The sequence below is a fragment of the Aquarana catesbeiana genome, linkage group LG05 (genome assembly GCF_042186555.1).
Source record: "Aquarana catesbeiana isolate 2022-GZ linkage group LG05, ASM4218655v1, whole genome shotgun sequence".
Lineage (NCBI taxonomy): Eukaryota > Metazoa > Chordata > Amphibia > Anura > Ranidae > Aquarana > Aquarana catesbeiana.
In genome coordinates, this window is record NC_133328.1 from 414,939,451 (window position 1) to 414,955,346 (window position 15,896).

General features: G+C 43.3%; 1 protein-coding gene across 8 annotated transcripts in view; it reads right to left on the reverse strand.

Annotated features, from left to right (window-relative positions):
• Positions 1–15,896, reverse strand: part of LOC141144997 (glyoxylate/hydroxypyruvate reductase B-like) — a 106,685-nt gene that overhangs the window by 59,156 nt on the left and 31,633 nt on the right. For 2 of the 8 annotated variants that reach the window (XM_073631196.1, XM_073631197.1), the window contains exon 2: positions 12,360–12,490. The exons of the other annotated variants lie outside the window; for them this stretch is intronic. The gene's annotated coding sequence lies outside the window, so the exon portion shown is untranslated. The remainder of the gene's footprint in view (positions 1–12,359; positions 12,491–15,896) is intronic. 8 annotated transcript variants of the gene reach the window in all.

Genomic DNA, 15,896 nt, shown 5'->3' on the forward strand with positions numbered 1-15,896 from the left:
ACATTTTTGTAAATATTTTATAACTTTTCATGTGACAACACTGAAGAAATGACACTTTGCTACAATGTAAAGTAGTGAGTGTACAGCTTGTATAACAGTGTAAATTTGCTGTCCCCTTAAAATAACTTACACAGCCATTAATGTCTAAACCGCTGGCAACAAAAGTGAGTACACCCCTAAGTGTAAAAGGCCAAATTGGGCCCAAAGTGTCAATATTTTGTGTGGTCACCATTATTTTCCAGCACTGCCTTAACCCTCTTAGGCATGGAATTCACCAGAGTGTCACAGGTTGCCACTGGAGTCCATGACGACATCAAGGAGCTGGTGGATGTTAAAAACTGTGCGCTCCTCCACCTTCCGTTTGAGAATGCCCGTCAAATAGTTTAGGTCTGGAGACACGCTTGGCCAGTCCATCACCTTTACCCTCAGCTTCTTTAGCAAGGCAGTGGTCATCTTGGAGGTGTGTTTGGGGTCGTTATGTTGGAATACTGCCCTGCGGCCCGATCTCCAAAGGGAGGGGATTATGCTCTGCTTCAGTATGTCACAGTACATGTTGGCATTCATGGTTCCCTCAATGAACTGTAGCTCCCCAATGCAGGCAGCACTCATGCAGCCCCATACCATGACACTCCCACCACCATGCTTGATTGTATGCAAGACACACTTGTACTCCTCACCCCCACACACACTTGACACCATCTGAACCAAATAAGTTTATCTTGGTCTCATCAGACCACAGGACATGGTTCCAGTAATCCATTCCCTTAGTCTGCTTGTCTTCAGCAAACTGTTAGCGGGCTTTCTTGTGCATCATCTTTAGAAGAGGCTTCCTTCTGGGATGACAGCCATGTACACCAATTTGAAGCAGTGTGTGGCGTATAGTCTGAGCACTGACAGGCTGACCCCCCACCCCTTCAACCTCTGCAGCAATGTTGGCAACACTCACACGTCTATTTCCGAAAGACAACCGCTTGATATGACGCTGAGCACGTGCACTCAACTTCTTTGGTCAACCATGGCGAGGCCTGTTCTGAGTGGAACCTGTCTTGTTAAACTGCTGTATGGTCTTGGTTACCATGCTGCAGCTCAGTTTCAGGGTCTTGACAATCTTCTTATAGCCTAGGCCATCTTTATGTAGAGCAACAATTCTTTTTTTCAGATCCCCAGAGAGTTCTTTGCCATGAGGTGCCATGTTGAACTCCCAGTGACCAGTATAAGAAAGTGAGAGCGATAACACCAAATTTAAATACACCTGCTCCCCATTCACACCTGAGACCTTGTAAACCTAAAGAGTCACATGACACCAGGGAGGGAAAATGGCAAATTGGGCCCAATTTGGACATTTTCACTTAGGGGTGTACTTACTTTTGTTGCCAGCAGTTTAGACATTAATGGCTGTGTGTTGAGTTATTTTGAGGGTCCAGCAAATTTACACTGTTATACAAGCTGCACTCATAACATGTTTTTTATTTTTTTTAAAGGAGACTTTACAATCACTTTAACCACTATCAGACCGGGTCTATTTTGGCACTCCTCTGCGATATGTAAAAATCATCTTTTTTTGCTAGAATTTTTTTGGAAAAAAAAAAACAGTTTCATGAATTAAAAAGGTAAAAAAACAGTAATGTTAGCTCAATTTTTTCGTGTAATATGAAAGATGATGTTACGCCGAGTAAATAGATGCTCAACATGTCGTGCTTCAAAATTGCGCACACTCATGGAATGGCGCAAAACTTTGATACTTTAAAATCTCCAAAGGCGATGCTCTAAAATTTGTTACAGGTTACCAGTTTAGTGTTACAGAGGTAAACTGGTAACTGGAATTGTTCACATGCGGCAATACCTCACATTTTTTGATTACCCTTTTTATCGGCGTCTAACACGCACTTTTTTGCCATCGTGGGTGTGTGTTATAAGCCGAACCGCTGCCTCGGAGGGGAAGGAGGGACCGAGCGCCGCCGAAATAGACAGAGCGGAGTGTACTGTGTACTCGGCTCCGCTCACAGTCACACCCAGTCCCGCCTCCTAGCATTTACATCCCGCTATCGGACTGGTGTTGTGTCCATCATAGGAGCCGGGCTAAGGGGCGGGACTGCGAGAGGAGCCGAGTACACAGGACATCCGGCTCTGTCCATCTCGGTGGCAACATTTAAAAACCATCATGCGTTTCTACAAAAGGCATGGGAATGCTTCTCCATGGTGATTCTTCATGATGACTTGGCTCATGTCACCCATGTGACATGAGCCCAACACTCCTACATGTAGACATCAGCAGGCATGTGTTAGCATATGATGCATTGACATGGATTTTGGATGCTTTGTGCTTAGATTACATTTGACTTCAATAGCAAAATGCAGATCCATGCACTCAAGACTTCTGCAATGATGGTCAAGGCTGCAGATGGACACTGATCATTCTGCAATGATGGGCAAGGCTGCAGATGGACACTTAAAAAGTTTCTTTCCTTAAACTTCCCCCCTAAAAGCTTTTTCCTTAAACTCCCCTCCTAATCTTAGGGTGCATGTCATACGCCGATAAATATGGTACTTTTATTCCTATTACAAGAAATGTTAACATCCCTTGTAATAGGAATGGTGCGTGACAGGTCCTCTTTATGGAGAGATATGGGGTCTATAAGACCCCACATCTCTCCTCCAGGCTGGAAAGCATGAAATAAAAAAAAAAAAAAAAAAAAAAAAAAAATTTACGATCCCATGCTTTTCAGACGCGATTGCAGCTTGGTTTACAACCCCCGGCCCGGACGTGACGTCATAACACCTCTCCCGAGCCTCCGACTGTCATAGAGATGACTGGTGATCATCTGGTCACCGGAAATCTCTATGCTGGTCATCTGGCAACGGCGGATTCTTTCCCCGGGTCCCCAATGGCACACGGGAGAGCCCGAAGAAACACCAGAGGGCGGCGGGAGGGGAGGAGGGCATGTCCCCTTCCGTCGCCTGTAAGAACAATCAAGCAGCGAACCTGCCACTATGATCATTCTTACCTTGCACAGAATCGCCAGCTCTAAAAAGATATCTGGATGATGCTTGTAGCTGCAGGCATCATTCAAATATCCCCAATGAAAGTCAAGGACGTCATATGACATCCTTGGGCTGGAAGTGTTTAACCACTTGCTGATTATCCGCCGCAGTTGTACTGCGGCAGAATGGCACGGCTGGGCGAAACGACATTATGTAACGTCACTTTGCCCGGTGGCCACTCTGAGCCGATGCAAGTGCCCGGCGGTAACGATCACCGCCGTGCTCCCGCGATCGCCGCTGACACATGGAGAACTGGGATCTGTGTGTGTAAACACACAGTTTCCAGATCTCTGAGGGGAGAAGTGACAGATCGTCTGTTCATACAGAGTATGAACAGCGATTTTTCATCTCCCCTGCACAGTCCCCTCCCCCCCTTCAGTTAGAACACACAGTCCCCTCCCCCCTTCAGTTAGAACACACAATAGGGAACACATTAACCCCTTGATCGCCCCTAGTGTTAACCCCTTCCCTGCCAGTGACATTGTTACAGTAATCAATGCATTTGTATAGCATTGATCGCTTTATTAATGCCAATGGTCCCAAAAAATGTGTCAAAATTGTCCGTGTCCGCCATAATGTCGCAGGCCCGATAAAAAAATAAATTAATTAAAAAAAAAAAAAAAAAAAAAAAAAAAAAAAAAAAAAATTGCAGATCGCCTCCATTACTAGTAAAAAAAAAAAAAAATAATAATAAAAATTGCCATAAAACCATCCCCCATTTTGTAGATGCTATAACTTTTGCGCAAACCAATCAATATACGCTTATTGAGTTTTTTTTTACCAAAAATATGTAGAAGAATACATATCGGCCTAAACTGAGGAAAAAATAAGATTTTTATAACAGCTTACCTGTAAAATCCTTTTCTTGGAGTACATCACAGGACACAGAGCCACAGTAATAACTCTATGGGTTATATGGCACCTTCAGGTGATGGACACTGGCACACCCTAAACAAGAAGTTCAATTCCCCATATAACCCCTCCCCTTACCGGGAGTACCTCAGTTTTGTAGCAAAGCAATACACGTGTAAACAGAAAGAGGGGAGGGACCTCTGTGTCCCGTGATGTACTCCAAGAAAAGGATTTTACAGGTAAGCTGTTATAAAGACTGGATGGATCAGCGGGCAGGTGAGCAGACTGGATGGATCAGCGGGCAGGTGAGCAGACTGGATGGATCAGCGGGCAGGTGAGCAGACTGGATGGATCAGCAGGCAGGTGAGCAGACTGGATGGATCAGCAGACAGGTGAGCAGACTGGATGGATCAGCAGACAGGTGAGCAGACTGGATGGATCAGCAGACAGGTGAGCAGACTGGATGGATCAGCAGACAGGTGAGCAGACTGGATGGATCAGCAGACAGGTAAGCAGACTGGGACTGAAGCTGGATGGCTGCAGTAGGTAAGTATAGCAGACTGGAGGAGAGTCTTGGAAACGTCAGGCAGGCCGGGTCGATAATCAGGCTGGCAACAAAGGTACAAGAGGAGCAGGCAGAAGGAATCGTCAAACAAGCCAAGGGTCAGGTGCAGGCGGATAACAGGAACAGTCTCAAAACAAGCCTGGTCAAACAGGAGCAGATATCAGATCTTCAGGAAACACATACACAGAGCTGCAGATCAAACAGCAAGGACACAGAGCTGCTGAAGTGTTTAAATAAGGCAGCCTGTTGCCAATCACCGAAATCAGCCTGGACTAAGTTAACCCTTATGTGGCAGATCCATGACAAGGGGACACAACAAAAGTAGAGTGCAATCAGACCTGAGGACCTATACTGCCGCCTGCAGCACACTGCGCCCAAAGGTGATATCCTCATGCCTTCTTACATCCACCTGATATAATCTGGTGAATGTATGGACTGAAGACCAGGTTGCAGCCTTGCAGATTTGAGCCATGGAGGCTTGGTGATGCACTGCCCATGAAGCACTAACAGGAGTGAGCCTTGACCTAAAAGGTGGAACCTTCTTCTTCAAGCCATAAGCTTGAATAATTACCTGCCAAATCCATTCCGCAATAGTGGATTTTGATGCTGCCTGTCCTTATCTAGGACCGTCAGGCAACATGAACAAGATATCTGTTTTTCTAATCTGATCAGTCGCCTTCAAACAGATCTTGACTGTTCTCACTACATCCAAAGAGTGTAGTGACTTTTCTTCCTTAGAAAAAGAAGATAAAACAATATCCTGGTTTAGGTAAAAACATGAAACCACCTTTGACAGAAAGCTAGGATGAGGATGCAGTACTACTCCATCCTTGTGAACGATTAAATATGGCTCTTTACGAGAAGGAGCCGCCAACTCCGATACCCTTCTTGCAGAAGAAATGGCTACCAGAAAAACTAGTTTCCTTGTCAAAAAGGACCAAAGAAATATGTTGTATTGGCTCAAAAGGCTGTTTCTGTAATGCCGACAGAACTAAATTCAAGCCCCAAGGGTTTAGAGGTGCTCTAACCGGTGGATTAAGCTGCGTTACCCCCTGTATAAAGCTTCGAATCAAAAAATGCGAAGCAAGCGGATGCTGAAACAATACTGATAAGGCTGAAACCTGGCCCTTGATAGTACTCAAGGCGAGCTTCATCTCTAGTCCCATTTGCAGAAAGGCAAGAATTTTACCTATGACATACTTCCTAGGATGCCAACCCCTGGATTCACACCAAGAAACATATGCTTTCCAGACTCTATGAGAAATTACTCTGGAAGCTGATTTCCTTGCATTAATCAAGGTAGTTATCACTGAGCCTGAAAGACCACGATTCCTTAAAATGTGGGTTTCAATAGCAAAACTGTTAAATTTAGCGTTTGTAAAGTAGGATGGAACAACACTGGTCCCTGCTACAGCAGGTCTGGACGTGCCACATGGCCCCTACCACCATCTTTACCATTTCTGCATACCAAGATCTTCTGGGCCACGCTAGGGCCACAAGAACTACCAACTTCTATTCCTGCTTGATCCTGCGAAGAAGTCGAGGTAGCAGCAGAATAGGAGGGAATGCTAAAATCAGTGAGAACTGATCCCACGGGGTCACCAACGCATCTGTTCCGCATGCGAGTGGATCCCTTGTCCTTGACACAAATTTGTCGACTTTGTTGTTGAACCTGGATGCAAACAGACCTACATCCGGGATCCCCCATCTTGGCATATAGCCAGGAAGACGTTGGGTGAAGGAACCATTCCCGCGGGAACAACTGCTGGTGACTGAAGTAGTCTGCTGCCAGTTCTCTACCCCTGGAATGAAGATTGCTGATATGCACGGCCCAAGTCTTTCTGCCCGGGTTAGGATATGTGCCTGGGCTGCCTGACTTCTGGTGCCCCCTTGGTGATTGATATAAGCCACTGCTGTGGCATTGTCAAATTGAATCCTGACAGGAGAATACTGCAACCTGACCGTTGCTGAGGACGTCATGTGACGAAGCGCGCACAACGGCATCACGCTCTGCTAGTCAACTCCAAAGCATACGAGAGAGGAGGACGCAGCCAGCGGCTGGGGCACTACTATTCCCCACCTCACTGTTTATGCTTTCTAGGAGGGACTTTTTCTATTTTAGCTCATGTCTGGCAACTAATGCTGTCCTACTCAATCTGGATTTTGTCTGCATTTAGTGCCTGGATTTTTTAAATTTTTTATTTTTAGTCATTTTCTATTTATTTTTTAGTATTGATTTTTTATGTTTTGTCATTTTTGTGGTGTTTATCCATCTGAACTTTTTGTTTATCTGCTGAGTCCCTCATTTGAGGGTACATATATATATTTTTTAAAATAAAGTCGTATACTTTATCACACTATGGAAGCCCCTTTTTTTCTCAATTTATGAGGGGAAGCAACATCCTTATTAAGTAAGAAGCACAGGAAACATCCAATACAATATTTGGAGGCAAAGCGGCCCGTTTTTTCCCAGCATAATCGCATTACCCTGATGTGTGACGTGGAGAGCTGATCATATAATTAGAATCCACCAGAGAAAGCAACAAGGGAAACAACTCAGTATACTACATTACAGGCGTAATACCCCTGCCGGGGTTCTGGGAGCTGGTGAGTAAGCAACCAACAGGGGGAGCACGAGAGTCACCAGGCAAAATTGTTTCAGCACCAAAGTCACCATTGGGAATCCACTTACTATTTTATTATTATATATATTTTTTATATAATCTTTGTCGACATATGGGACTGCTATAATATGCCCGAAGCATTATTGCTATATTCTTTGTGCTATTATTTCTAACTGTAAATATATTCAACCTATAGGCCCTACTTATGGTATCTGAGTAGGGTGGCATAAACCTGTATGTATTGTATGGTAGTCGTACCAGTAATAAGTTACCTTGAGGTCGTATTTTCATGCTTGATATGGTCATAGATTTAATACAGTAATAGAGCATATGGGATATTGTCCAATAAATGCACTCTAGGAAATATAGCCTCTGGCTTTACTACCAGATGCTGTAGGACCAATTTATCTTGTGCGACACTTGAGCGTTTGGTACATATCTGCAGCATTAATTCAGAGGCACACACTTATCTGTTGAAGAGACATCTTTAGCATAAGGGGAAATACTTTGTTATATGTTTAGTATCTTCTAAACCACGTATAAGGAACCGCTAAAACCTTAGGCTGTCCCAGTTCAAAACTTAGAGGTAGCGCCATTATACCCATTCTTTATAATTTATTATACTGCAACCTGAATGTCCAGGCCCTTAGGGCTAGACACGCTGCCCGAATTTCTAGAATGTTGATGGGCAAGGTCCTTTCGGTTCTGGGCCATTTCCCTTGGACAGACGCTTCTTTCAGGACTGCCCAGTAAAAAAGATTTCCCCTTCTGCAGATTCTTGGATATCCTCCACCAACTGAGTCTCTGGTGCATTTTTGTCGACAAACACCTTGGAAAATCTAGTGCCTGAATCTTTATGTTCCAGGCCGATAGGATACTGTCTTTGCAGCAGTCTCGAATGAAAGTGAGCATAGGGAACTACTTCGAATAAAGCCACCATCTTCCTCAACAACCTCATACAAAAGGCGAATAGAAGGACCCTTCTTTGCCCTGACCCCCTGGACCAGTTCCTTTATGACGCTGACCTTTGCCTGGGGTAAAGACACCTTCTTCTGGGCTGTATCTATGACCAGACCCAAGTACCTTAATCCTATCTAAAGAAGATTTCTCTAGGTTGATGACACAACCTAGGCATTTCAGGTAATTGACTGTGGTGACCACTCTTTGGTCTAAGCGGACTACCAACCGGTCTATTAAGAGCAGGTCATCCAGGTATGCTATTATTGCTATACCTTGAGTCCTTAATCTGGCCAGAGGAAGGCCCAGAAGTTTTGTAAACACCCGGAGGTGCAGTGGCTAGACTGCAAGGCAAGGCTAAAATTGAAAATTTTCTACTACGAAACGCAGATACTTCTGGTGAGCAGGGAAAATAGGTAGATGCAGGTATGCATCCTTGATATCGATTGATGCCAGAAGCTCTCCCCCCCTTGTAGGATGAAGACTACTAAATGGATTTATTCCTTGTGAAAAGAACAAATATTCAGGGACCGGTTTAGATCTTTGAGATCTAAAATGGGTCTGACATCCCTATTTGGTTTTGGTACCGTGAAAAGGTTTGAATAAAACCCTGACCCTTGCACATCCATCGGGACCACCATGATCCCTTTTGCGACAAAAGTCGGTCTAACGCTAGAGAGACTTCTTTCTCTCTGGATCTTTGAGGACATTTGACTTGAGGAAACGACATGGGAATTCTTGGAACTCTAGTCAGTAACCTACAGCTTTTGTGGAGACCACCCACCTGTCCCGAAATTCTTTCCTGCCAGACCTTAGAGAGCTGCAGAAGTCTTCCCCCACTTGAGCTAGCGGGGGTGCCCCCTCATAAAGAGGCTTTAGCGCTGTCTTGCGGGTTTCCTCCCCCAGGACTTCTTTTGTCCCTGGGGTTTTTACCTCTTGAACCTGATGGCGGAGGCCCACTGCGACTGCCTGGAGGCTGATGCCCCTGGCACTGGAAAAAAGAGCCCGTTTAAATGAGGGACGTTACTCTTTTCCTTAACTTGCAAAAAAGGGTACTTTTCCCACTTGATATTTTTTGGATATATTTGTCCGGATCCTCCCAAAATAGCTTTTCACAGCAGAAGGAAAAACGGCCAGGAGCTTTTGCATGGTGCTTCGGCTGACCAACTTTTTCAACCATAAGATTCTACGTATATATGTACCAACCCAAGCGTAAGGCGAGAGGTTTGAAGAATAGAATCTCTGATTGCGTCATTTGTAAAACACAAAGCCGCTGGCAGCTCAGCTAACTCCTGGGCCTGCTGTTCAGCGAACACCTTGAGTAACTGTTTCAAATGGTCTCTCAGGGATTGACATACCCCAATTGCCGCTCCTGCAGGTTGAGCCACTGAACCTGTCAAGGAAAAAATGTTTATTAACAGGCATTCCAATTTTTTATCAGTTGAATCCCTAAGCATTTGTGCATTGTCAACTAGACAAGTCGAACCTTTATTCACAGAGGATATCACAGCGTCAATTGCTGGTATACTCCAATTTTTTTTTTCCTCCATAGGATAAAGTGTTAAAAACTTTTTGGGAGGAAAAAAAGTGCTTATCTGGGTGATCCCGCTCAAACTACATAAGTTTTTCTAGTAATGAATGGACCGGAAAGGCACGCAAGGCTTGCGGATGCTTTAGTGAACCCAAACAGAAAGTGGGCTCTTTTAACTGACTTAAAAGGTAGCTTAAATGTGGAGCGGACCCAATTTCTCAGCATGTGAAGCTGAAGAAGGTCCTTCCCCACTGGATCCCACGGAAGAGGAATCAACAGCCTCTTCACAGTCCCCTAAGGGAGATTCATCTTCCACCTCCCACAGTTCCTCCTTTTGAGGACCCTGGGTGGTAGAAGGGGACCTAATGCATTTTCTTCCACTCAGTGAAGATGTGATTAATGCCACTCTTTCCTCTAAACCACTCATAACTGAGGAGAAGATCTGCTCAGTTATATAGACAGGGGCTGAAGCAATTGCAGCCTGATGACCCTGATGGCTCACTCTGACCAGCCTCCTTAGATCTGGATGGTTTTGCAGAGGGAGGGTCCTTAGGACCTGAGAGCGACCCCTTTGTGTCCTTGGTCTTTGTGATATTAGAACTACCTCCTCTGGTCATAGTGCTGAGCACAAACGCAGAGGTACCACCAAAAAAGCACCCACTGCTGAGTAATAGTTCAGCAACTGACGCGGCTATTAAGCTCAGCCTAATGCTTAAAGTAAATGTGCCTGGGAATGCCTTTGTCACTCACTCACATGCCACTCGTCCGCTCTGTGTCCCTCTTAGCTGTATGCACCTGAAAAAAGGTGCATTTTATAACTATGCAGCCCGCGTTGTGGATGCTCAATTCGCGCCACCGCCGCTAAGCCCCGCCCTCTTCCTCCGACCACCCACCGCGCCCCCCTCCTTCAATGTTAAATTAGATTGTTTCCCGCGCAAGCAGGCTCCGATCCAGACCTGACTGCATGGAGGACGACGGGGGGGGGGGGGGAGGAGAGCAGCCGAAGGGAACCGCCGTAATGGCGGCGGGAGCGGCATGGTACACCGCCATCTAGCGCCATGCTCCCTCTGCCTGGAGGAAGCTATCCAGGTGGAGGGACATTCCTGGGAGAAGAAAACCTCCCTTTCCCATGACTTTACCTGGAGCCTGGGCCGGAGGAAGCGTACTGCTTGAAACACAGAGGCGAAACTGACAAGCATGGAACAGGTACATGATCTTGACAGCCCCCGGTGGTGACTATAGGCATAGTAACATTTACTTTAAAGGAGAAAGCCCACAAGAATGAGAAAAATTCCTTAGGATTCTCCCTTACCTTATCCAGCTGCAGGGTTCTGTGGTAACAGACCCAATCTTCACCTCTCACGGTGGGTTTCGTTAGAAAACCTTCAGGGACTGGGGCCCCCTTTTTATCGGGGGTTCCACAGCCCATGTCCCATAAAAAGCACCCCACCAGGAATATGGCTGAAAAAAACAAATACTGGATCCTGGGGTCCAGCTCTCTAAAAAGAGAAGCGTTACAGGCAAAATCTTGTTACTTCAGACACGAGACCCGGGTACCATTTAATTTGACCTGGAAAAGACACTTTGAATGGATCCGGTTGTATGGCTTGCTCCAGTAAGGAATATTCCAGCGGAGCTCAGCACAGCACATCTTTACTCGTGACCAACACCTAAGACACTGGCGAAAAAACTGAGGTACTCCCGGTAAGGGGAGGTGTTATATGGGGAATTGAACTTCCTGTTTATGGTTTGCCAGTGTCCCATCACCTGAAGGTGCCATATAATCCATATAGTTATTACTGTGGCTCTGTGTCCCGTGATGTACGATAAAGAAAAATAGTTTTTTTATATATATTTTTGAGGGATATTTATTATAGCAAAAAGTAAAAATGCGTTTTTTTCAAAATTGTCGCTTTTTTTTGTTTTTTGTTTATAGCGCAAAAAATAAAAACCGCAGAGGTGATCAAATACCACCAAAAGAAAGCTCTATTTGTGGGAAAAAAAAAGGACGTCAATTTTGTTTGGGTGCAACATCGCACGACGGCGCAATTGTCAGTTAAAGCAACGCAGTGCCGAATCGCAAAAAGTGCTCTGGTCAGGAAGGGGGTAAATCCTTCCGGGGCTGAAGCGGTTAAAGAAAAAAGAAAAAAAAAAAGGGGAACTAAAGACAGTTTTGTCGATTTTCAGACAGAACTGTAATATATTATGTATGACAGACTCCCTTGTCATAGGCCGGTGGTTTGATAAAAGCTACCTACGCCTGCTGTCACTTACGCTGGCCATACAAAAACAATGTCTTCCTTCAAAAAAAAAAAAAATTATAGATTTATAAAATTTTTTGATTTTCTAATAGTTAATGGGGTCAAATCGATGTCTGTGATGTGAAAGTAATAAATATATATATATATATATATATATATATATATATATATATATATATATATATATATATATTATACACACACACACACACACACACACACACACACAGAAGTAGGATATATGGGCATTATTAACTAGGTGTCAGACATGAAGCTATATGAAGGGAGATATAAATCTTTTATATTAAAGTAGTAGAACTAAAAGCTGAGACTTTTTTTTCATGGATACGGTCATTTTAAATATAATGCACAATACTGGTAAAAGTTTACTTTAAATGTAATTGTAATGCCTTACAGTATATTACCTCCAGCTGCCAACCTTCTCTGGGTTCAGATGTTGATCTTCCCTGCACACAGTCTTTGTAGTGATTTTTTTTTTTTTTAAACAACAAACATGTTATACTTACCTGCTCTGTGTAATGGTTTTGCACAGAGCAGCCTCTATCCTCCTCTTTTGGGGTACCCCACCGACACTTCTGGCTCCTCCTGCCTTCAGAGTGCCCCAATAGTAAAAGGCAGATTATAGTATAGAGTGCCCCTATAGCAAAATAAAAAGCCTGCCTTTAGAAACACTCACTTCCTGCCCAGGACTACATGTCCCATGAGGCATTGCTCCTCACACATTCACAAGTTCTCAGGCACTTACTGACATGTATGGACGGTGTACTGAGCTGTATGTGTGCTGCACTGTGTTTCCTGATATGTAAACAAATAATACATTCTGTATGCAAGCCAACTAATTGGCTGGCCGATTAATTGATTATGAAACTAGTTGACAACTAGTTTCATAATCGATTAGTTGTTTCGGCCCTACTGTGTATACTGACACATATGGATGGTATAGTGAGCTGTATGTATACTGACATGCAAACAAATAATGCAATTATAACGGTCACTCCTAAGCCACATCCGTATAAACTGTTAGAACTAAAAAGAGGGAAGACCACTAAGTCGGACTTTGAAGGCAAATTGGACCGACGATATTCATAAAAAAAAAAAAAAAAAAAATCACACATTTTATTTATACATTAGGATAGAAAAGACACATGTATATACACAATATATAATAAAAAAGCGATCATGGTAGCTCCCTGGGTCACCATATGCTTGCAGGAGTTGCCTCTGGCCCTTCTGGGGATAGGTACGGTGGAACTGCTGGGAATATATCTTATGTGTGATCCTTGAGTTAAAGTCATGCAACGGATACCTTGCCAGTATGATCTGGCTGCTGTTGCTTGTGCAGCTTTTCTGTTGCCATTTTCTTCTCATGCAGTCCTCTACACATGGTTTTCTCCCCTAGTCTAGCAACCCTCTGATTATATCAGACGACTTCGGACTCTAACTGCACAGCCATTCTTGTTGCTCTGGAAGGAAGATTATTTATGCAGGCGTTTACACACCCAGGCCAGTGAGATCTGTTTTTATAACACCCCTTATGTGTGTCCTAAGGAAGCTGACCAGCAAAATGCATAGATGCACAGGGACTCACGCATCTGTGATGTTGCACTATTGAGCACAATTTGGGTATATGTGGCTCTTTCTGTGGTCGACTGTACATACTGGCCGTTTCTCTGCAGATTGTGTATATATGCTTATTTAATTACAGTATATATTCTGTATATGCATGTGTTTTTTCTATCTTTATGTATAAATAAAATAGGTAATTTTTTAATCAATATCGTTGCGACAATCTGCCTTCAAAGAACAACTCAGTGGTCTTCCCTCTTTTTAGTTCAAACAAACAATGCATTCTATATGTAGGCCAATTAATCGGCTGACCAACTAATCAATAATGAAAATGGTTAAGAGCTCTTTTTATTGTTGATTAGTTGTTTCAGCCCTACACTATACTACCTATAAAAATAGATAATGATTGTAAATTTAGTTATTAGAATAAAATAGTAATTATCCTGAAGCTATCTTTAAACATTGTTAATAATATTACTTGCAAGGGGCACCAAGTTCTATCGACCAGAATAAATCCATTTAAAAAGATGACATTCCTGGACTTCATTGCTTTTAGAAAATCTCTTTAATTGCAGATTAGCAATTATAAAGATCAGCATAATACTGAAGCTTAGTACATAGCAAGCACAACGTTGTGAGCTAGTGGTGTCCATTCTCATAGAGGTACCATTGGGATAACTGGCCCAAATGGTCCTTTATCTGTGTGTCCCATTGCAGGCTGTGCATGCAAGGATGGCTCCATTGGACCCTGTAAGGAAATGGGACCACACTTGAGATAGAAATGGAGAAGACACAAACTTCAAAGGCAAAATGCAAACAAATGACAGGCTGCAGACAGAAAGCACACATAGGAAGTCCTGTAGTGTATATATAGCATTTCATATATACAGTGGGGACAGAAAGTATTCAGACCCCCTTCAGTTTTTCACCCTTTGTTATATTGCAGCCATTTGCTTTCTCCCATCTCCCGAATGCATCTCTGGAGCTCAGCCACAGTGATCTTTGGGTTCTTCTTTACCTCTCTCACCAAGGCTCTTCTCCCCCCGATAGCTCAATTTGGCCGGACGCCCAGCTCTAGGAAGGGTTCTGGTCGTCCCAAACTTCTTCCATTTAAGGATTATGGAGACCACTGTGCTCTTAGGAACCTTAAGTGCAGCAGAATTTTTTTTGTAACCTTGGCCAGATCTGTGCCTTGCCACAATTCTGTCTCTGAGCACTTCAGCCAGTTCCTTTAACCTCATGATTTTCATTTGCTCTGACATGCACTGTGAGCTGTAAGGTCTTATATAGACAGGTGTGTGGCTTTCCTAATCAAGTCCAATCAGTATAATCAAACACAGCTGGACTCAAATGAAGGTGTAGAACCATCTCAAGGATGATCAGAAGAAATGGACAGCACCTGAGTTAAATATGAGTGTCACAGCAAAGGGTCTGAATACTTAGGACCATGTGATATTTCAATTTTTCTTTTTTAATAAATCTGAAAAAATGTCAACAATTCTGTGTTTTTCTGTCAATATGGGGTGCTGTGTGTACATTAATGAGGAAAAAAATTAACTTAAATGATTTTAGCACATGGCTACAATATAACAAAGAGTGAAAAATTTAAGGGGGTTTGAATACTTTCTGTCCCCACTGTAAATCCCATGTCACAGCGAGGGTTTAATAACCAGCAACGGAGTTTCCTCATCAGACGATGAGACGTGTAGGTAGAGTGGTACGTTTGATTTATTATCCTTTTATAGAATTCTTAAAACACAGCATTTTACATATATATTCTATACATACATACAGGTCCTTGCAAAAGTATTCACCCCCTTGGCGTTTTACCTATTTTGTTACATTACAGCCTTTAGTTCAATGTTTTTTATTCAGAATTATATGTTATGGATCAGAACAACATAGTCTAAGTTGGTAAAGTAAAATTAGAAAAATATATACATAAAACTATTTCTCAGAAATAAAAAATATATAATTGGCACGTGCGTATGTATTCACCCTCTTTGTTATGAAGCTCATAAAAAGCTCTGGTGCAACCAATTACCTTCAGAAGTCACGTAATTAGTTAAATGATATCCATCTGTGCAATCTAGGTGTCACATGATCTGTCATTACATATACACACCTTTCTGAAAGGCCCCAGAGGCTGCAACACCTAAGCAAGAGGCACACCTAAACAAACACTACCATGAAGACCAAGGAACTCTCCAAACAAGTAAGGGACAATGTTGTTGAGAAGTACAAGTCAGGGTTAGGTTATAAAAAAAATATCCAAATCTTTGATGATCCCTAGGAGCACCATCAAATCTATCATAACCAAATGGAAAGAACATGGCACAACAGCAAACCTGCCAAGGGACAGCCGCACACCAAAACTCAAGGACTGGGCAAGGAGGGCATTAATCAGAGAGGCAGCACAGAGACCTAAGGTAACCCTAGAGGAGCTGCAGAGTTCCACAGCAGAGACTGGAGTATCT